The 22,356-nt window shown below is 43.1% G+C and overlaps 1 long non-coding RNA gene across 2 annotated transcripts in view; it reads right to left on the bottom strand.

Annotated features, from left to right (window-relative positions):
* LOC132003459 (uncharacterized) overlaps positions 1-21,872 on the bottom strand; it is a 23,271-nt gene extending 1,399 nt beyond the window's left edge. Inside the window, exons 1-3 of one of the 2 annotated variants that reach the window (XR_009400207.1) lie at positions 21,798-21,872; positions 21,592-21,692; positions 273-383 (exon numbers count right to left, since the gene is read on the bottom strand). This is a non-coding gene — a long non-coding RNA (uncharacterized LOC132003459). The remainder of the gene's footprint in view (positions 1-272; positions 384-21,591; positions 21,693-21,797) is intronic. The other variant, XR_009400206.1, reaches the window with a different exon arrangement.
* Between the last annotated feature and the right edge of the window lie 484 nt (positions 21,873-22,356).

Genomic DNA, 22,356 nt, shown 5'->3' with positions numbered 1-22,356 from the left:
GATGTGGGACTCGATCCCACATCAGGCTCTCTGCTCAGCAGGGAGCCTGCTTCCTCCTCTCTCTCTCTCTGCCTGCCTCTCTGCCTACTTGTGATTTCTCTCTGTCAAATAAATAAATAAAATCTTAAAAAAAAAAAAAAGAATCAGGGAAGTAACATGGAAAGTAGGGACTACCATGAAGCTATGTACGGAGAGAAAAGAAAGGAAGGGAAAGGAAGAAGGAAGGAAGGAACGGAGGGAGGGAACGAGAAAGAAAAATTTACATCGCTAACCTGGATTATTGGAGAACTCAGAGCTTTTGGTGACTTCTTCTGACCTCTGCTGGACACACATGGGATTGCATGGCCCTCCGGTCCTGCAAACCAACCTGCCGAATTAAAATTCTAGATTTGAAGTTTACAGAGACATCTAAATCCCTCACTTCACAGACCAAGAAACTGAGCCCCAGGGGGCTTATGTAACTCATCCAAGGCCACTCAGTTACATAGTGGCACATTCAGGACCAGCACCTAGAAATATATTATCTCCTGATAAAACATGGATGGGCGTACATTGATGAACTCCTTTGGATTACCTGTAGAGAACCATCATTATTAGAAATGGCAACAGCTAACACAGACAATGTGGTCGATAACCAAGAATAGAGATTAGGATTATTTGTGCCAGATCATAATTATCTTCTGGTTTCATGTCCCCTAATCCCAAAATCAGCTTCAGAGAATTCATTTTCACAAAAGGTCTTTCTCAGTTGCAAATTCCTCTTCCTGGTTCTGGTTTGTTAAAATTGGTTTGCTTTGCGGCATCTGGGTGGCTCAGTCCATTGGGTAGATGATCCTTCATTTCAGCTCAGGTCCTGATCTGAGGATCATGGGATGGGCTGGCATCAGGACTTAGTGCTCAGCGGGGAGCTTGCCTGAGACTTCCTCTCTCTCCCTCTGTCCCTCCTGCCACCTCTCTCTAAAATAAATAAATAAGTATGTAAATCTTTAAAAAAAAAAGTTTGCTTTCCCACAGGAAATTTCAACTGACTGTAGAAGAGAAGCATGCCCACTGCTAACTGGTTTGCTCCTTTTAAGAACTAGCTCTGCTAGTTCTGGGCAAAGGTACTTGGGAACCAGGAGAGGTGTCCAGAGGTCTCTGGTGCTTCTTCAGTCAGGAGTTACAGGTCTTACCTTTGAGGGATCTCTAGACCAGAAAGATGAATGACCACTGAAATATATGGTCAGCTTACTCCACCTTTTAAAAGATCCCCATGCATGGCACTATCTAAATGAGTAGAGTCATATTTGGAAGAACATAAGCTTTAGAGCCACACAGTCAGTGGTTATTTACTAGCTGTGTGAGCTTAGGTAAGTTACTTAACCTCTCTGAGCCTCCTTGACCTCAGCTTTAAAACAGGAATCATAGATGGTACCTTTTCAGAGAGTCATTTGAAAATATCTGAGACTGTGTGTGTAAATCCATAGCCCAGTACCTGGACAAGGGGAGGGACAGTGTTTAAATACATCCTGTGCTATTAATTACATCAGATCTTAATGGTGGAAGTCATACTAGTTTTGTTTCACCAAAAAAAGTACTAAGTTATATATTTGTCATGAAAAAAGTCCCAACTCTAGCCCTCAAAGACCCAATAAAATACTCTAAAGTGGACAAGACACAGACGCACAAATGCTTTAAAGAGAGCAGAAAAACATCCTCACTCTCATACTCTTTTGTTCTTTGTTTTTTTTGTGGTTTTCTTTCACCTTCTCCACACTAAAAAGTGCTCTGAAACAAAACAAATGAACAAAGAAAGAAAGAGAGAAACAGAGACAAAAAAGAGAGAGAGAGACAGAGACAAAAAAGAGACAGAGACAAAAGAGAGAGATAAACCAAAAAACAAACTCTTAACTCTAGAGAACAAACTGAGGTTACCAAAAGAGAGAAGGGGGGGGGAATGGGGGAAACAGGTGACGGAGATCAAGGAGGGCACGTGTCCTGAGGAGCACTGACTCCTGCACAGAACAGTGTGGAATCACTATACGGCCCACCTGAAACTAATATATGTCAACTACACTGGAATTAAAATAAAAATTTAAAGAAATTTTAAGTGCCCCGAAAACTTAGGTGCGTGCTCATGCACGCTTAAACATGTTACAGACATTTGCTTAGCGCGTTTCTTCAAGAAGAAATGAGTCTTTGTCAATGAGAAACTGCCCATTTGTTGCCTCCCTGAGTTAATGAAGCGGACCCAGGCTATCTTTCGCTGCGATGAGAGAGGGGAAGTGGAATCCTTTCCCATCACGTATCAGAGCAGAAGTCACAGTGTTGCCACTCTTGAGAAAGAGCCAAGACAACAGGATTCTGGAGAAACCTTTTGGCCAGAGCAGTGCCGATCAGTTTTAGGATTGATTGGCTCCCATCAAGAAGATTTTGTTTTTGCAAAGGTTTTTGTTTGTTTGTTTGTTTGTTTGTTTTGTGGCTGAAGAAGATTTACAGAACACAGGTCTTGTCTCCTTCCCTAATTTTACATAGAGGGAAACGGACAATGACTTATCACTAAGTTAGAAGCAGAGTCAAAAACAGAACCATAGGCATCTGCCATCGGTTGGGGGTCTTGGTCACCAGTGACAGAAGCCAGTTCTGGGTAATTTGAGCAAAGGCTCACATGGGCTGTCCGCATGGATGGGAACCCGACATTCAGACTTGAAGACAGAAGGAACCAAGGGTGTCTGGAGGGCCAAGAAGCTAAACAGAGTTCACAGGAAATCCAGAAATGGTCTCATTACCGGAGAAATCCGTTCAAAATAGCAATCAATTCGTCTTCCACCTAGGCTACAACCGATAGCATCAACCTTCCCTTCTTTATCTTAACGTCACTTGTGCAAGAGTCCAAGCCCCAGGGCAGAGCACCTGGCTTGGCTGAGTGGAGGTCTCACAGTTATACCCTGAACTGAAGTCAGGAGAGTCAGTCTGGCTGCTTGAGCTCCTACATGACAACATCACCGCAAGTACCCAGTGCAGAAGGGACAATACCCCAAGGGAAGAACGGAATACTCTTTGGGGGGAATGATATGGGCAGCCTATGGGGTAACCATGGGGTAACCAAGCTGGGAGCTTGAAGGGGAATAGAACAGATCCTGACCATGTGGATAAATTGCCCCAGACAGACACAGAGCAGGGAGGAAAGGATCCTTGTTGATGTTTGACACCTGCCTTTGTTCTCCACCAGGCAAGCTGGGGTTTGCTGCTACATTCTTGGTGTGGTGCGGAAAATCCCTGACACCGTTCTCTGTACTCGCTCTTTAATCATCCTATGCCTGCTGTTTAACAATGGCTCTTTTAGAATAGTATTTTTTTAAACATTGTATATAGTTTTTATTTGAGAGAGAGAGATTGAGAGGATGAGTGGGAGGAGGGGCAGAGGGAGAAGCAGGCTCTTTGCTGAGCAGGGAGCCCAACTCAGGACTCGATCCCAGGACCCTGGGATCCTGACCTGAGCCAAAAGAGTTTAAAATGGTGAGGACTTGCATCAGACTTGGAAACCAAGTCTGGCTCTCTTCATGGGTTTCCTGCCCTGTACCCACTTCCTCCTTCCCAGCAGCACCCCAACCTTCCCTCAGGTTCCCATCTTCCCTTACATCAATCAGCCCTTACACTGACTTCATGCCTCTACCTCCCCATGGGTGTTGGCCTGCTTGGCCTAAGGGGGCTTTTGTCCTCCCTGCCATCGGTTGGTTCAGGAAGGCAGCGAATTAACACACAACGTTTCCCTGGACACAGAAATGGATTCATAACAGGGTTAATAACTAATGGGAGCCAATACAATGTAAGGATACGTTTGCTGGAAGCTTCTGGAAAAGTGACATCCTTCTGCTTCAGATATACCTGCAGGAAGAGACCATCAGTCTTCCTCTGGATATTGTCAGGTGGGGTTTAGATCTGCGCAGCCAACTCGGTAGCAGTAGAAGATGAATCCGACTCAAGGGAAAGAGGAGGCCAGGGGAAATGCCAAGAACCAAAGCTGGAACCGTGGCTCTGTCACATCTGACCATCCCCCAGGGATGGACTTTTCTAGTTACAGGATCCAGTAAATTTTCCTGATTTCTTAAGGCCGTTGAGTGGGGATTCATTTATTCATAACAAACAGAAACCTAACAGAAGCTCCCTAAAAGCTGCCATTGAAATGCTTCTAGAATTGGGGCTAGGCAAACCCAGACAGAACCCTTCTCCTCTCCTGTCGTGGAGCAGCAGTTAGCTGCCCCAGCCGTGCGTCTGTCCAGCAGGCTTTCTCCCAAAGGAGCAAACACCCAGACATTGCTGTGTCTGTAACAAGATGTTGCCAATTGACGGGGGGGCGGGGAGGGGGCTGCCCTGGAGGCTCAAGGGCGATTCTCGAACCTATGGGGAACATACATGACGTTATAGAAAGTGTATGAAGCAGATATAATTGTCTAATCTGTTCAGCATCCCTCCCTCACCTCCTTTGCTAAGTGGTCTCATGCAATGGACACAAATCTGGGAAGGAGACCCAGACTTGACCCGTGAGTCAACCCCAGTGAGGACTCCCTCGCTCCAGAAGGAAGACATTCTATGACCTCTTTGGTTACCAAGTGGAAAGGATACGTGTTTGGTGTTGCTAGTGTTCATGTTTCTAACCAGGGGGCAAAAATCCAACTGCGTTAGGAGAAAAGCCAGCAGAGGGAGAGAGAGAGGAGAGAGAGAGAGAGAGAGAATGAGAAGGGTATGGCCCCATGAAACCTTAGTCTAGTCTCTGTCTGAGGTCCCTGGAGACAGCCTAGAACCCAGACGCCCTGCAGCCTGCCAGCTGCCCCACGTTTCTTCATAAAGTCTCCTCTTCCCTCAGGCCTCTTTCAGTGGTGTTTCTGTTTCTTGCCCATGAAAAACTCCTGTTCTAGTCCTGCCACATGGAAAGGAACATTGGCTGATACAGAGCAAGAAGTCCCAAGGAAGGATCTGTTTGAGATCAGGGAATATTTTCCTGGAGAATCAAACTGCAAATGCCAAATGAAACACTGCACAGAGGCAGAGCTACCAGAAACTTCGTGAAGAAGACAGATTGAAGAAGTTCTGCTAGAACTCAGAGGATAAGTCTGAAAACTACAAAAAGCATGAGGGATACAGGGGAGGTGTCCAGGCAACATGAGGTAGATCTGTAAGCCAACAGCCCTTTCTTCAAAAAGATTTGCTTTAGGATTCAGCATGCGGGGTGTTCTGGTTGATGATGTGGTGCATGAACTGGTAAGACGTCTCCCCTCCCCCAACCTTCCCCTTAGTGAGGTCTGTGTCAGCACTTTGTAATCAAAAATACTATCTTTCTGCTGCAAAACAGTTGGGGAAATAAAGTCGATAAACGGTTTCACATCATGTTGGATCAAGGCTTACTGCCAAATAAGTGTTGTTTTGTCAGAGATTTTAGGATTTTGGAATTGTGACTAAAGGGACCTGCAATAGGAATCCCAGAAGGAGAACACAGAACCCATAAAAAAGGAGACATGAGCAAAGAATCAAGGGGTAGAATGGAGAATATTCAAGAACTAAAGATAGTCACATTTTGAAGCTCAAATGTCATAGAGTGTCAGGTGAAATTAAATTTTTTTGAAGATATTCGGGGCGCCTGGGTGGCTCAGTGGGCTAAAGCCTCTATCTTCAGCTCAGGTCATGATCTCAGGGTCCTGGGATCGAGCCTCGTATTGGGTTCTCTGCTCAGCGGGGAGCCTGCTTCTCCCCCAACCCCGGCCCCCGCCTGCCTCTCTGCCTACTTGTGATCTCTCTCTGTCAAATAAATAAATAAATACAATCTTTAAAAAAATTTTTTTTTTTTTTTTAAAGATTTTTTATTTATTTATTTGACAGAGAGACCACAAGTAGGGCAGAGAGGCAGGCAGAGAGAGAGAGAGAGAGGAGGAAGCAGGCTCCCTGCTGAGCAGAGAGCCCGATGCGGGACTCGATCCCAGGACCCTGAGATCACGACCTGAGCCGAAGGCAGCGGCCCAACCCACTGAGCCACCCAGGCGCCCCTAAAAAAAATTTTTTTTGAAGATTTTACTTATTTGTTTGACAGGGAGAGTGCATGAGCACAAGCAGGGGGAGCGGCAGAGGCAGAGGAAGAACCAGGAGCCTGATGTGAGGCTTGAATCCAGGACTCAGGGGGTCATGACCTGAGCTGAAGACATATGTTTAACCAACTGAGCCACCCAGGCACCCCTGGGTGAAATTACTTTAAACAAGACCTAAATGCAGTCTAGTCACATTTTTAATATGGAAGAAAAACAAAAAGGTCTATAAGAATACAGAAAATTCTAATAAATAATTCACTACACTGATGTCCTAAGCTTCCATACCAAACTCTCTATGCTACAGACAGTAAATACTATTTTCTTCAAACATATATGTTATATTTATACATATTGATCTCACACTAGGCCACAAAGAAAAGCTCAGTTATTTCTGAAAGATAATCGGACCAAGGTCATCCAGTTGGGAGGTAGGCATTCAATCTGGAGCCACACCTCTTTACTTCTCCCCATATCTTATTAATTCTCTGAGAACAACAAGAGGATAGTAATTCACTTCCAAGTACTGATCACCGAGATGAGTACTGTAATTTGGTGACAAAGACTACCACTGGCGAAATGCCTAGAACAGCGTAAATATTCAATAGATGTTCGTTCCGTGAATAAAGGAGGTAATGAAAACATGAAACAAGGCTCACTGAGGAATGTTGTATTTTACATGAGATATACTCAAAAGCACTTCGCTTTCTAGAACACGGCTGAGACTTGGCTGGGGAAGGCAGCTGTTTTTTTTTTTTTATATAATGCAAGGGATATAGCCAAGCGGCCATTAGGTACCATTAGGGGAACATTAAGACCAGGATGTACGTGGGCCGGATTGCAGTAAGCCTTCCCTCGGGTGACAGAGATCAATGGGAGACAGGGCCCAGAGAGCTTTAATGGTCTTTGCTTACTCTTCCTCCAAACTTTTAGGCCTCCCCCATGGTGACCAACCCCAGAGGAATGCACATTTAATTCAACTTCTAATGCAGGGAAATCGATAGCGTTGCACCACGGACAGTTTATCACACGTAATCTGAAGTTTAACACATAAATAAATAAGTAATATACACAAACCATGGCACTTAAGAGTACCATTAGGGGGCTTCTCTTTTCCCACAAATCAAAATACTTCTTACATCTTATTAAATTTTGCACATTAAAACATAATAAAATAACTTAAAGATTTCTAAAAAAAAAAAAATCTAGGCTGGAATTGCTTGGAAATGTTTCCTTTAAAGTAATAATTATGGGGCACCTGGGTGGCTCAGTCATTAAGCGTCTGCCTTCAGCTGGGGTCATGATCCCAGGGTTCTGGGATCGAGTCGCACATCGGGCTCCCTGGTGGGGGGGAGGCCTGTTTCTCCCTCTCCCTCTCCCTCTGCCCCTGCTTATGTTCTGTCTCTCACTCTGTCTCTCTCGGTCAAATAAATAAATAAAATCTTAAAAAAGAAAATAAAATAATATTTATGATGGCTTTTATTTTTTTGTTTTTTTTTTCTTTTCTTTTTAAAGATTTTATTTATTTGAGAGAAAGAGAGAGCTTGCTCGAGAGATAGCACAAGTGATGGGGGACAGAGAGGAGGAAGAAGCAAATACCAACCCCACCCCCACACCACTGAGCTCGGAGTTCAACGTGGGACTCGATCCCAGGACCCTGGGATTACGACCTGAGCTGAAGGCAGACGCTTAACTAACTGAGCCACCCAGGCGCCCCAAGATTTTTTTTTTTAACTAATCTCTACACTCAATGTGGGGCTTGAACTCACAATCCTGATCTCAAGATTTCCTTGCTCCACTGACTGAGCCAGCCAGGCTCCCCTTGATGGCTTTTATTTTTAATGATACTTTGTAAGTTGTTTTAACATACTTTATTCTTTTTTGATATTCCTCCTCAAATCCTCGTGAGTTACGACAAGTAAACCCATTTAGCAGATGAGCAACCTGAGTCACGAGAGGAGACTTGCCATGAGAAATGGGAGTCCAACATCCAGTGGAGGGTATTTTTAGTCCCCAGAGGGACCTGGTTCTATTTGGAGCTGGTGGGGGTAGGGAGATGGAAATAGTTTGACCCTGGAATTGTGTCTACCACTGGAATTCAGACATGTCTAGACCTGGTAAGCTAGATTTGCCAGAGGTCTTTACGTTTTCTGTTGGTTTATTTTGTAGGTGTTTGGAGACTTTGGGTGGAATGAGGAAGTTAATCATACCCCTTAATTCACAGCTCATCAAAATCACCATCAAGGAACCACCCTTATTTCTTCAATCATATTCTTTCTTTTTAGACCCAACCCCACTCCATCTATATAGAAAGTTCGAGACAGGCAAAACTGTTCTTAGTTACCACGGTGATAGGGGACCAGCATTGTTTCTGCTGTACTGGTAATGCTTTTTTATTGGCATCATGGTTATATACAATTATTCACTTTGCAAAAATTCATTATGTTGGGGTGCATGGGTGACTCAGTGGGTTAAAGCCTCTGCCTTAGGCTTAGGTCATGATCCCAGGGTCCTGGGATCAAGCCCCACATCAGGCTCTCTCTGCCTCCTGCTCTGCCTACTTGTGATCTCTGTCTGTCAAATAAATAAATAAAAGCTTTAAAAAAATTTCATTGTGTTGTATACTTACGATTGGTGTGGTTTTCTGTATGAATGTTACACTTTAATACAATTTTACTTAAAAAAAAATCCTGCTGGAAGTTTTAATGGAATTGGATATGTTTATAGATGAATTTGCGAACTGTCGTCTTAGCACTGCCAAGTCATCTTATCCATGAACATGTTGCTAAAATTTTGTTAAGAGGGATATTTGTCACAGGGGATGTGGGTCTGTAGTTTTCATTGTTGTTGTTTTCCTTGCAAATGTCTGAATTTAGTGTCAGAGTAATGCTGGCCTCATGGAAGGGGGTGGAGAGTACCTCTTTTTCATTTTCTGGAAGAGTTTATAAAGACTTGGTGTTAGAGCTTCCTTACGCATGGGAGAGTTCACCAATGAAGCCACTTGGGACTGGAGTTTTCTCTGTGGGACAATTTTTTTTAGAGGTATTCAAATAAGTCAAAAAATTTTTTAAATATTTTATTTATTTATTTGACAGAGATCACAAGTAGGCAGAGAGGCAGGCAGAGAGAGAAAGGAGGAAGCAGGCTCCCTGCTGAGCAGAGAGCCCGATGCGGGACTCGATCCCAGGACCCTGAGATCATGACCCGAGCCAAAGGCAGCGGCTTAACCCACTGAGCCACCCAGGTGCCCCTCAAATAAGTCAATTTTAATAAGATCGTCTACACACACATTTCCTACTGAAAATTGAAATAGCACAACAAAAAAATTTTATTACTATGTCTGAAAACCAGAAAAATCTAGCATATGCACCTCCCGTAATTATGCTCTAACCAAACCACCCAAAGTTTTCCTGTATTCCTTCTGCACAAGTTGCTTGGCTTCCAATTTTCGATAGTAGGTCTTATCTTGCTTAATGACTTCAGGTCTCTCAAACACATAGGCAACATTCAAAACCTATTAGTGCGGGGCGCCTGGGTGGCTCAGTGGGTGAAACCTCTGCCTTCGGCTCAGGTCATGATCTCAGGGTCCTGGGATCGAGCCCCACATCGGCTCTCTACTCAGCAGGGAACCTGCTTCCCCTTCTCTCTGCCTGCCTCTTTGCCTATTCGTGATCTCTCTCTGTCAAATAAATAAATAAAATCTAAAAAAAAAAACCTATTAGTGCTTCCTTAGGTCAAATCAAAAGGTATAAGTATAGAGACATCATTCCAATGCAAACTACAGGATTCCTCACAAGTTACTGGTATCATAGTAGAAAAGATACAAAAAAGAAAAGCCTTATCCTATCACAGATTATCAAAATATTATACTTTGCCCTAATATAGAACAGCTTTCCACGATGCTGCAAAATGATCCTAAAATCACTAGCAAAAAAAAATACAAGAATAAAAGTTTGTTTACATTGGCTCCATGTCATAATTATTCTCCTTGCTGGCTTCCTCAGAAAGATCTTTATGATACAGGCGATGACAGCGACATCTGAATCTTCCCACTCTTGTTTCACCCTCCTCTGTTTCCTTCTGCTGTGGATCTTTTGGAAGCTGGGACCCCAGATTTAGGTAGCGCTGGTACTGAATCATTGGACTCATCCTTGCCATCCGTTTCTTTCCGGGCCATTAACAAAGTCCTTACTCCAGTCCTCCTCCCACTGCGGCTAAGGCTACGCTCCACCAGCCCCTGTGGTTTCCTCTCTGCCCTGCTGCTGGGATCGATATTCTGACATAGGGGAAGGGAGGATGATACTAGAGTCCAGGGTCAATATACCAAGGTTCTTGGTTAATACTTCGGAGATCATTTGAGAGGCACCTGAGCCTTCCTGGGAATCCTCTTCAATGGGTGTCTGAGATGATCCCAGGTTGGGATCTGGCAAAGCCATCGGAAGCCTAGTCACAGATCGAGGCTCCTCCTAGATCTTCGGAGTCCAGTGGGAGATGATGCTCAAGACCCACCTTGCTATGAAGTGGCCTGGCAAGAACCTCTGAGGGACAATTTTTAACGTCAGGTTCTATTTCTTTAATAAACATAGAGCCGGGGCGCCTGGGTGGCTCAGTGGGTTAAGCCGCTGCCTTCGGTTCAGGTCATGATCTCAGGGTCCTGGGATCGAGTCCTGCATGGGGCTCTCTGCTCAGCAGGGAGCCTGCTTCCTCCTCTCTCTCTCTCTGCCTGCGTCTTTGCCTACTTGTGATCGCTCTCTGTCAAATAAATAAATAAAATCTTAAAAAAAAAATAAACATAGAGCCATTCAGGTTATCTCTTGCTTCATAAGAGAACCTTGGCAGTTTGTGTCTTTCAAGAAATTTGTCCCTATCATCTAAGTTGTCAAGTTTATTGGATAAAGTTTTTGAGAGAATTCCCTTACTATCCCTTTCGTATCTGTGGAATCTGTGGGGATGTCAGCTCTCACCCTTAATGCTGCTAATATTGATCTCTTTTTTGCTGATCAGTGTGGCTGGTTCTTCTAAAGGAACCAGATTTTGGTTTCATTGATTTTTTTCTATTTTCTTTCTTTCTTTCTATCTTTCTTTCTTTCTTTTTTTTTTTTTGTTGATTGATTTTTCACTCTAATCTTTATTATTTTCTTTCTTCTTATTACTTTGGATTTAATTTGCTTTTCTTTTTCTAAAATCGTAAGGTAGAAACAGAACACTGTTATGAGACAAATAAATCAATGGAATAGAATGGAGTCTGGAAACAGACCTCCACATTTATGGACAACTGTTTTTTTTTTTTTTTAATAAAAGTGCAAAGACAACTCAGTGGGGGAAAAAATGATCTTTCCAACAAATGGCGCTAGAACAATTAGATATCCACACACACAAAAAATGAATTTTGATCCATATCTCACAACATGTACAAAATTTTCCTCAAATGTATCACAGACCTAAATGTAAAACCTAAAACACTAAAACTTCTATAAAAAAACACAGGAGAAACTACTTATGGCCTTCCATTAGGCAAAGATTTCTTAACAATATCCAAACATTCTTCATAAAAAGAAAAATTGATAAATTGAACTTTTGCAAAATTAAGAACTTCTGCCCTTTGAAAGACCTTGTTAAGGAATTAAAAAGATAAGCCAGAGTCTGGGAGAAAATAGCTGCAAGTCAGATTTTCATTAATGAGTTGAACCTAGAATATATCCAGAACTCCCAAAACTCAGTAATGAGAAAAGAAACAACAGATATTTTTAAAAAATGGGCTAAATATTTGAAGATACTTCACTGAAGAAGATATGTGGATAGCCAATAAGCACATAGAGACACTCAATGTCATTAGTCATTAGGGAAATGAAAATTAGAACCGTAATTATGTATCATTACACATCTGTTAGAATGGCTAAAATGAAAAGATTAATCATACTAAGTCTTGGTGAGGTGGTGGAGCAACTGAAACTTTCATACATTGGTGGGAAGGTCAAATGGTAAATTCACTTTAGAAAACTATTTGACAGTTGTGTGTGTGTGTTTTTTTTTTTAAGATTTTATTTATTTATTTGAGAGAGAGAGAGACAGAAAGAGAGAGCCTAAGTGGGGAAGAGAGGGAGAAGCAGGCACCCCCTGAGCAGGAAGCCCGATATGGGGCTTGATCCCAGGACCCTGGGATCATGACCTGAGCCAAAGGCAGATGCTCAACTGACCAGGCCACCCAGGCGCCCCAATTTGACAGTTTCTTCTTCCTTCCTTCCTTCCTTCCTTCCTTCCTTCCTTCCTTCCTTCTCTTTCTTTCTTTCTTCCTTTCTCTACATCCTTCTAATAGTTTAAAATTTTTCCTCATAAAGATTTTTTGCATTTTTAGATTAATTCCAAGATTCGTGATAATTTCTGTTGTTACTGTGATATACATTTATCCTTATTTTTTCATTATTTATTGTAATGTATCATCAATTGTGTATGACTATGTAATAAACCACCCTAAAACTTAGTGAATGAATACAACTGTTTTACTACTCCCAATTCTGGAAGTCAGAGCTTTAGGCAGTGTTCAGCAGTCTTTCTGTTTTGTTTTATTTTGTTTTGTTTTGTTTTCAAGATCTCACCCATTCATTTGACAGAGAAAGAGAAAGCACAAGCAGGGGGCAGGGGTAGAAGGAAAGGGAGACGCAGACTCCCCACAGAGCAGGGAGCCCAGCCTTGGGACATAGGACTTGATCCGAGGATCCTATGATCATGACCTGAGCTGAAGGCAGACATTTAACCGACTGAGTCACCCAGGTATTCCTTATTAGAGATCATTTTGAATAATTTACCACTCTAGTGAGGAGGAGCACTACTAATTTTTTAAGTGATCATTTACTTGTTGACCTTGGTGAACTCTCTCTCTCTCTCTCTCTCTCTCTCTATATATATATATATATATATATACATATATATACACATTTATTTATTTATTTATTTGACAGAGAGAGATCACAAGTAGGCAGAGAGGCAGGCAGAGAGAGAGGGAGAAGCAGGCTCCCCACTGAGCAGAGAACCCGATGCGGGGCTTGATCCCAGGACCCTGAGATCATGACCTGAGCTGAAAGCAGAGGCTTTAACCCACTGAGCCACCCAGGCGCCCCAGTGAACTCTCTTAATAGTAAAATTTTCTCTTCCTTAACAATCCTTAGACCTCGGATTCATTTTTTGTTCCCTATAATGATGGCAAAGACCTCAAGTCCTACGATTAAAGGTATCTTTGACAGTGAGCATCTTTGTTTTCCCCCCCATTTTAAAGCAAATGTGCCTGAAATTTCTCTACTAAATATGCTGTATTTCTGTAGGTTTTTAGATAGGGAGTTAAGGATATTCTACTCCTAATTTTCTGGTAGTTTTCTTTTAAGTCTTAAATACCTGTTGAACTTTACCAAATGTGTTCTCTGTATCTACTAATTACATGTTTCTCTTTCTATTGATTAATTTTCTGATGTCAAACTGTCCCATTACTTAATAGACCCTACTTTTTGTCCTCTTTTGTATTTTTTTCCTAATGTTGTATTTGAATTTTCCCATCTTTGTTCATAAGTAAAATGAGGCTATAATTTTATTTTATTTTATTGTTCTATGTGATTTTAGAATCAAGTTTTTACCAGTTTCACAAAGTGACTTGGGTCACTTTCTCTCTATTTCTGTTTTCTGGAACAACTTGCATAAGATAGGGGTTATATTCCTTGAGAGTCTGATAAAACTTATCTATGGAAATACCAAGGCCAGAGAGTTTGGGGGATGGAGGAGAACATCTTGATTACAAACTTATTTTCTTTCTTTCTTTTTTTTTAAATTTTATTCATTTATTTGGCAGATGGTGAGAGAGGGAACACAAAACAGAGGAAGTGGGAGAGGGAGAAGCAGGCTTCCTGCCATGCAGGGAGCCTGATGCAGGGCTCGATCCCAGGACCCCAGGATCATGAACTGAGCCAAAGGCAGATGCTTAGCAATTGAGCCACCCAGGTGCCCCACCAACTTATTTTCTTTCATTTTATTGGTACATTCATCTTTTCTGTTGATTCTTATGCCAATTTTGTCATTTTAAACTTCTCTAGAAATTTGTCATTATCTAGATTTTAACCTTTACTGGGATATAGTTTGTAATTTTTTGTTGATTTTTAAATCCCTGTTTTGTCTGTATACTATGTCTTTTTTGTTCTGTGAAGCAGTGCTTTGAGTTTCCTTGGTCTCTCCAAGAATTAATGGCTTTGGTTTTATTAAAATCCTCCATTATAGTCTGTTCTCTACTTCAAGGATTATTATCCCATTCCACCTTGCTTCTTTAGGCTTAATCTATTGTTTCACTTCATTTTGTTTCTAAATTTTCAGCTAAACATAGCTCATTCTTTAAAAAGTTCAAGTTTTGTTTTTATTTAAGTTTTTTTTTTAAGATTTTATTTATTTATTTGACAGAGATCACAAGTCGGCAGAGAGGCAGGCAGAGAGAGAGAGAGAGAGGAGGAAGCAGGCTCGCCACTGAGCAGATAGCCCGATGTGGGGCTTGATCCCAGGACCCTGGGATCATGACCAGAGCCGAAGGCAGAGGCTTTAACCCACTGAGCCACCCAGGCACCCCTTAAGATTTTATTTTTAAGTAATCTCTACACCTGACACGGGACTCAAACCCACATCCCCCAAATCAGGAGTCACACACCCCACCAACTGAGCCAGTCAGGCACCCCATCCGGTTTTCTTATTAATGTATTTATATCTATAAATTCCCCTCTAATTATAGCCAGGTACCTTCTTTTTTAAGATTTTATTTATTTATTTTCAGAGAGAGACACAGCGAGAGAGGGAGCACAAACACGAGAAGTGGGAGAGGGAGATTCAGGCTTCCCGCTGAGCAGAGAGCCCGATGTGGGGCTTGATCCCAGGACCCTGGGACCATGACCTGAGCTGAAGGCTGACGCCTTTTTATTTTTTTTTTTAATATTTATTTATTTATTTATTTATTTAGTTGACAGACAGAGATCACAAGTAGGCAGAGAGGCGGGCAGAGAGAGGAAGGGAAACAGGCTCCCCGCTGAGCAGAGAGCCCAATGCAGGGCCCAATCCCAGGACCCTGGAATCACGACCTGGGCCGAAGTCAGAGGCTTTACCCCACTGAGCCACCCAGGTGCCCCTGAAGGCAGACACTTAACAACTGAGCCACCCAGGCACCCCAGCCAGATATCTTTTAAGACTGTTGTATTTTTATTGTTAAGTGGTCTCTACACCTAGTGTGGGACTTGAGCTTACAACCCTGAGATCAAGCATCCCCTGATCTACCAATTGAGCCAGCCAGGTACCCCTAGCTTTAGATACTTTTAGACACAAAGGGCTTTCATTCAGTTCTAAGTATTTAAGAATTCCCCTTATGACTTTTCTTTTTATCTGAAGAGTTATTTAGACACGTTTTAGGTTTAGTTGTAGTTCCATCTGGGACTTTTTAAGCTAACTTTTGGAATTGATCTTTAAGTTTTTCACATTGTAATCATAGAGGTCTGCATGATTTTAGTTCTTTGAACTTCACCAAAGTTTTCTTTAGAGTCTAATTCACAAGCAATTTTAGTGACTGTCTTACATGTACTTTCAAAAAAGATGTGTAGATTCTGGGGGCACGTAGGTAGCTCAGTTGGTTAAGCGTCTACCTTCAGCTCAGGTCATGATCCCAGGGTTCTGGGATCTAGTGCTGCATCAGGCTCCCTGCTCTGTGGGTAGCCTGCTTTTCCCTCTGCCTACCACTCTTCCTGCTCTCTCTCTCTCTGTGTCAAATAAATAAATAAAATCTTAAAAAAAAAAAAAAACTTTTTATTTTATTATTTATTTATTTAGAGAGCAAGCATCTTGGAGGGGGAAGGGGCAAAGGGAGAGGGAGAGGGAGAGCCTTAAGCAGACTCCTGCCTGAGCACAGAGCCTGACATAGGGCTCCATCTCAAGACCTTGAGATCACAACCTGAACTGAAACCAAGAGTCAGACGCTCAACCAACTGAGCTATCCAGGTGCCTGATCATATGGTTTTTATCCCTTCTCTTGTAAATGCGGTGTATAATGTTGATTGATTTACCAATTCTGAGCCACCCTTGCATTCCTGGAATTGCTAAATTATTTTTAAAATCCAATCTGTCCATCAAAATGAAATTTTTCCATTTGCGACAATGTGGATGAAACTAGAGAGTATTATGCTTAGCGAAATAAGTCAATCAGAGAAAAACAACTATCATATGATCTCCCTGATATGAGGAAGTTGAGAGGCAACGTGGAGAGTTTGGGGGGTAGGAGAAGAATAAATGAAACATGATGGGATTGGGAGGGAGACAAACCATAAGAGACTCTTAATCTCATGAAAAAAAACTGAGGGTTGCTGAGGGGAGGGTGGTTGGGTTATGGACATTGGGGAAGGTATGTGCTATGGTGAGTGCTGTGAAGTGTGTAAACCTGGCGATTCACAGACCTGTACCCCTGGGGCTAATAATACATTATATGTTAATAAAAAAATAAAATAATAAAAGAAAAGAAAAATCCAATTTGAGAATCTATTGGTGAATTATCCCGTTTACATAAGTGGTAATCACAAGCATATTAAGACTAACTACTATTTAATTTCATGGTTGTTTTTAAATTTTATTTACTCATTTGACAGAGAGAGTATAAGCAGGGGGAGAGGCAGGAGAGGCTAACTCCCCACCGAACAGGGAGCCCAACTCGGGGCTCTATCCCAGGACCCCAGGATCATGACCTGAGCTGAAGACAGACGCTCAACCGACTGAGCCACCCAGGTGCCCCTAATTTCATGTTATCTATTTCATACCTTCATCTTGTTTCTTTTTTACTTCTCCACCTATCATTGGATAGAACAGATTTTCTTCTGCTGTTTGGAAAAGTCATAATTCTATTTCTTTTTTTCTGGGGTTAACTCCTCATCATATTATGTATACTCATCTTCATTTAACTACTTAGACTTATCAATATCTATTTGTTTTCTCACAAAGAGATACATCCAAGATATGTTTCACTAGCTCTGGTCTTTTCATTTCTGCTTTTAGTATCGCCTAGAATTTGGGTTGTGGCTTATTATAGTCTTTTTCTTTTCTTTTTTTTTTTTTAAGATTTTATTTTTATTTATTTGAGAGAGAGGGAATGAGAGAGTGTGTGAGAGAGGAGAAGGTCAGAGGGAGAAGCAGACTCCCTGTGGAGCTGGGAGCCCGATGCAGGATTTGATCCCAGGACTCCGGGATCATGACCCAAGCTGAAGGCAGTCACTTAACCAACTGAGCCACCCAGGTGCCCAGTATTTTTCTTTTTTTGTCATCATTTATTTACATAGCAAAGGACTTGGCTTACTTACTTCCTTTTTTTTTTTTTTTTACGGTATTATTTATTTATTTGCAAGAGGGAGAGATAGTGAAAGAGAGTGAGAGTCGGGGGGAGCAGCAGAGGGAGAGGGAGAAGCAGGCTCCTCCTGAGCAGGGAGCCTGATGTAGGGCTCAATCCCAGGACCCTGGGATCATGATCCAAGCTGAAGGCAGACACTTGGCTGACTGAGCCACCTAGGTGCCCGTTGGCTAACCTATTTCCACGCCATGCATCTCAAAACATTCTCCGGCTTTATTTTTCTCCTTGCTGGAGAACTTCCCTCCAGCACTGTCTTCAAAGCAGGTCTTTGCATGGGGAATCTTCTGAGGGCCTCTTGGTACCTGACACTCTTCAATTCACTCCCTCCTTTAAAAGATATCTTAGCTGGATATGAAATTCCAGGGTCAAAATTGTTTCTTTCAACACCTTGAAAACATCTCTCTAGTCTTTTCTTGAGGGTCCTGTTGAGGATTCTGATATCAGTCATGTTACATTAGAGAGGATCTGCTTTGCTCTCTGGAGATGTCCATGAAAACAAGCTCTTTCCTTGGTTCATGGCTTCATTTTAATGTCCTGATTGGTGCCCGGCCCAGTCCCTCAGTCAACATTTTCTGATGAACGGACATCATACCATTCTGCCTCCAGAACTGGTGTTAATAGCAACTTTGTGCTTACACTGATGAGCAGGGTACACAGGTGCAGTGTGATTTCACAGAAAAGCCACAGAGAAGCTTCAACCAGTCTTCCTATGCTTATAAGGACCAACTGACAGCATGGTCTCATGGTTCAACTTAAGGGCAATGTCATGATCAAGAAGCAGAGGACGACAACCAAGAATTAATTTAAAAGGAATTCTCTCTCTCTCCCCTGCCTCCATGGGGACCTGTGGTTCCAGCAACTCTTTGCCCTGTGGCCCTTTCTTGCTTATTCTTTGTATCTGCATCAAGAAAAATGTCTCTGACCACAGTGGACAGTGAGTAGGAACTGGGGATGTGGATGCAGGGTGGGGGAGGAGGGATAGTCTGGGAGAGAAGCTGAGAGAGGACTTCTGTAAAGAGCCCCTTGTTAATAATTTATATTTCTGAAATTCTATCCTGGCATTAGGTGTCTCCTGAGTCTTTCGTTCTTGCTGGACTACACCTCCTTCCTAGCTTATTCAACATCTTCTTGCCTTTCAAGATAAGCTCAGACCTCCACAGGACCCAAGATAACAATTAGGAACTCATGTACAAATTATATTTGAGTCCCCAGTTGCTTGGTAATACATGTCCCATTTAGCCCAGGTGATAATGCAATATTTGGAAGGAAGGCATCATCGGACTCCCAACCAGTGTTGGCAGTGTTTTGACCCTGCAGAACAGAATCATATTCCAGACCAATTAGATCAGAATCCCCAGAGTTTAGGCTCAGGCATCAGGCATCTGTAAAGCTCCCCAACTGCAGCTGACATGCAGCCAGGATCGAGCACAATCGCTCCAGCTTGCTGGACCAGTGGAGACCCATGAGGCAGCACATGCAGCAAAATCTGGCACAAAAAGTAATGACTGGGTTTTTAGGTTTAAACCAAAGCTCAGGGGCTCCTGGGTGGCTCAGTTGGTTAAGCAACTGCCTTCGGCTCAGGTCATGATCCTAGAGTCCCAAGATCTAGTCCCACATCGGGATCTCTGCTTGGCAGGGGGTATGCTTCTCCCTCTGACCTCTCCCCCTCATGTTCTCTCCTCTCATTCTATCTCTCAAATAAATAAATAAAATCTTAAAAAAAAATAAAATAAATTTAAAGCAAAGCTCAGAGACTTTCCAGGGAGGTGACCACAGACAAGTTCATTAACATCTATGTGCTTTGGTTTCCTTATCTAGGCAATGGGAATTTGAAGATACACCATCAGCTCTCCCTGCAGAGGACAGTGAGGTATACACAGACAATCAGATTTCCAATAAATAAACTCTAAAATGCTTAGGAAATTGCTTATATTGATTTATGATCTATGTACTAATACATGTATTGTTTCTGTGATGGAAATTAATGTTTTCTTTTCTTTTCTTTTTTAAAGTAATCTCCATGCCCAATGTGGGGCTCAAACTATGACCCTGAGATCAAAAGTCATATGCTCTACTGACTGAGGCAGACACCACTTCTGGACAAAAATTAAAGTACTTGGAAAACCAAAATAGGGGCACCTGAGTGGCTCAGTTGCTAAGTGTCTGCCTTTGGCTCAAGTCATGATCCCAGGGTTCTGAGATTGAGCCCCACATCAGGGTCCCTGCTTGGTAGGGAGTCTACTTCCCCTTGTTTCTCTCTCTGCTACTCCCCCTGCTGTGCTCTCTCCCACTCTGTGTCAAATAAGTAAATCAATAAATAGAAAGAAGGAAAGAAAGAAATTTTTTAAAAAGAAAGCCAAAATAAATACATAATAAAAGGGAGATAACAAGATGCCATCTTCCCAAGCTGTGGTGGTGATGACAGGAGAGATCTGGGCCTGGACAGCCAGCATGGTGGCTGCTACTAGGCTAGTGCTCAGTGCACCAGCCCACCTGCAAGGTGACCACAGTGGTTCTTACCACCTAGTATCCATGCCTATGTGTAGTCTTGTCTCACACAGTTGGTTTTTATTTTATTTTTTTATTTTTTAAAAAATTATTTTTCCTACCCTTACAGGAGCTGTAAATAATCCACCAGGGTGTTTTGGTTTGTTTGTTTGTTTTTTAAGATTTTTATTTATTTATTTATTTATTTATTTGACACAGAGAGAGAGAGAGACAGCAAGAGAGGGAACAGAAGCAGGGGAAGCAGGAGAGGGAGAAGCAGGCTCCCCACTGAGCAGGGAGTCCAATGAGAGGCTTGATCCCAGGACCCTGTGATCATGACCTGAGCCGAAGGCATATGCTTAATGACGGAGCCACCCAGGTGCCTCTGGTTTTTATTTTTAAGAACTTATTTTTAAGTAATCCCTATATACCCATCATGGGGCTTGAACTCACAACCTGGAGACCAAGAGTCGCAAGTCCTGCCTACTGAGCCAGACCAGCGCCTTGACACAGAGTATTATAGAACTGACAGAGGCTAGTCTGACATCTGAGGCTAGTTGGTAAAAGACATTGCAGCCTCCTCTTTGTTTTCTTTCTCAGATCACTTCCTCTGGTGTAAACCAGCTACCATGTCATGAGGTCATTCAAACACTCTATGTATTTGAGATTCCACATCCGGGAACCAACGCCTCCTGCCAGCAGCCATGTGAGTGTGCCATCTTGAGGCAGATCCTCCGGCCCCCGTTAAGCCTTCAGATGAGTGCAGTCCCATTTGGGATCTAGGCCACAAGCGCATGAGAGACCCCAAGCCAGAACCACTCTTCTAAGCCACTCCTGAATTCCTGACCCTCCACCAACTCTGTGAGATATCAAATGTTTGTTGTTGTTACAGGCTACTAAGTTTTGGAGTAACTTGCTATATGGCCACACGTGATGGAAAGGCTCAGCAAAGATAGCATCATTATTATTAAGTACTTCCTAGTTTTGAGCTAAAATCCACCTTCTTGTCATCTCTGCCCTCTTTCCCAGTTCCGTCTTTTCAAGCCACATAGAAAGAATACAATCTCTCCTCCTCGTGGTCAGAATGTTCGGTGCCAGTTTTCACTCTAGTAGTTTAATCAGTCAGACATCAGCTGAAGGAGTCACTACGCCAAGCACTAGGGTTGCAGAGAGAAATAGAATGGGGTCACTGCTCAACCAATGTCTCCCGTACAAGTGGTAATGCAATAAAAAGACCTGACCCCAGACACAGAGGGAGGGCATCTCCACGGAGGCATGGTTGGTTCTACTTAGAGAGGGGAGGGAAGGTTCCTAGGAAGAGGAGGCAGAAGAGGTGGGACAGCCGAAGCCTAAGGGATGAATAGGAGTTCATGAGGCAGGCAAGAAGAGGAGGCCTTCCAGGCAGAAGTTATAGGGACCAGACCTCCCTCCTCACCCCTCACCCCAAGCCCTTTATTCTCCAAGTCACTCATCTCTTCTTCTAGTCCAACTTTAGACACCTTTTTGAGTCCCTCCAAGCCCCACCCCCAACCCCCAGCTTGGTAACTGCACTCAGGACACACCCTTTCCTCTCACAATGGGACATGCAGACAGATCCAAACCTCCTCCAGGGTGGTCTGACCAGCGTGGAGTAGAGTTAGCCCTCACCTTTCTTTTTCTGGAAGCCTCCATGGGGTCCAGGCTTGCCTGAGGTTTTCTTGGCACCCACATCCTTCAGCTGACTCATGCTGAGCCTCCGGGCGTCTGGGCTGCGAAATCATTTGTCACACGTGCTCCTGTTAAACCACATCTTTCCCTCTGCTTCCCCCCCACCCCACCCCAGCTTTGCACGGTCGCTGTTGTTTTGTTTTTACCATTTTTCATGGGCGTTTTGAAGTTCAATAATTCAATCTACACAAACTGCGAATCTCAGCTCCCGGTTGGCAGGGGCCACGTGGAAGCAAACTGTGCCACCAACAAAACCCACTTTAGAACACACCCTGGAAACAGAAAGCCTCTGTCATTCTAAGGCCATTGTGGTTAGGGGTGATTCAGACTCGCTGTGGCTCCAGCCAGCCTTCAGAGATCTCACCGGATTTGAAGCAGCCTTGGCCTTGGTGGGGGGGTGGGGGGAGAGGGGTGGAGAGTGGGGTTGGGGGAAGGCATAACGGAGCTGAGCATGGACGGAAGGAAATTGGAAGGGGATGTTTGTCTGGTTCCCCATGGTTCCCACCTTCCCCAGTCAGGAAGAATCGGGCCATTGTGTCCGTGGAACCCTTGGCTTGTTTATCTTCTTAGGTACAGCTTGGTACAAGGTTTCACTTAGTGTTTCTTCCACCCAGAAAATGACCACAGGAAGGAGCTGACCTGCCGTTGGCAAGTGTCCAGTCCTGGCTCTCCTTCCCCATTTCTCTGCCTCTTTCTCCTATCATG

Source organism: Mustela nigripes, chromosome 16 (assembly GCF_022355385.1).
Source record: "Mustela nigripes isolate SB6536 chromosome 16, MUSNIG.SB6536, whole genome shotgun sequence".
NCBI lineage: Eukaryota > Metazoa > Chordata > Mammalia > Carnivora > Mustelidae > Mustela > Mustela nigripes.
Note: the sequence above shows the minus strand (reverse complement) of the source record. Positions and strands in the feature narration are given on the sequence as shown.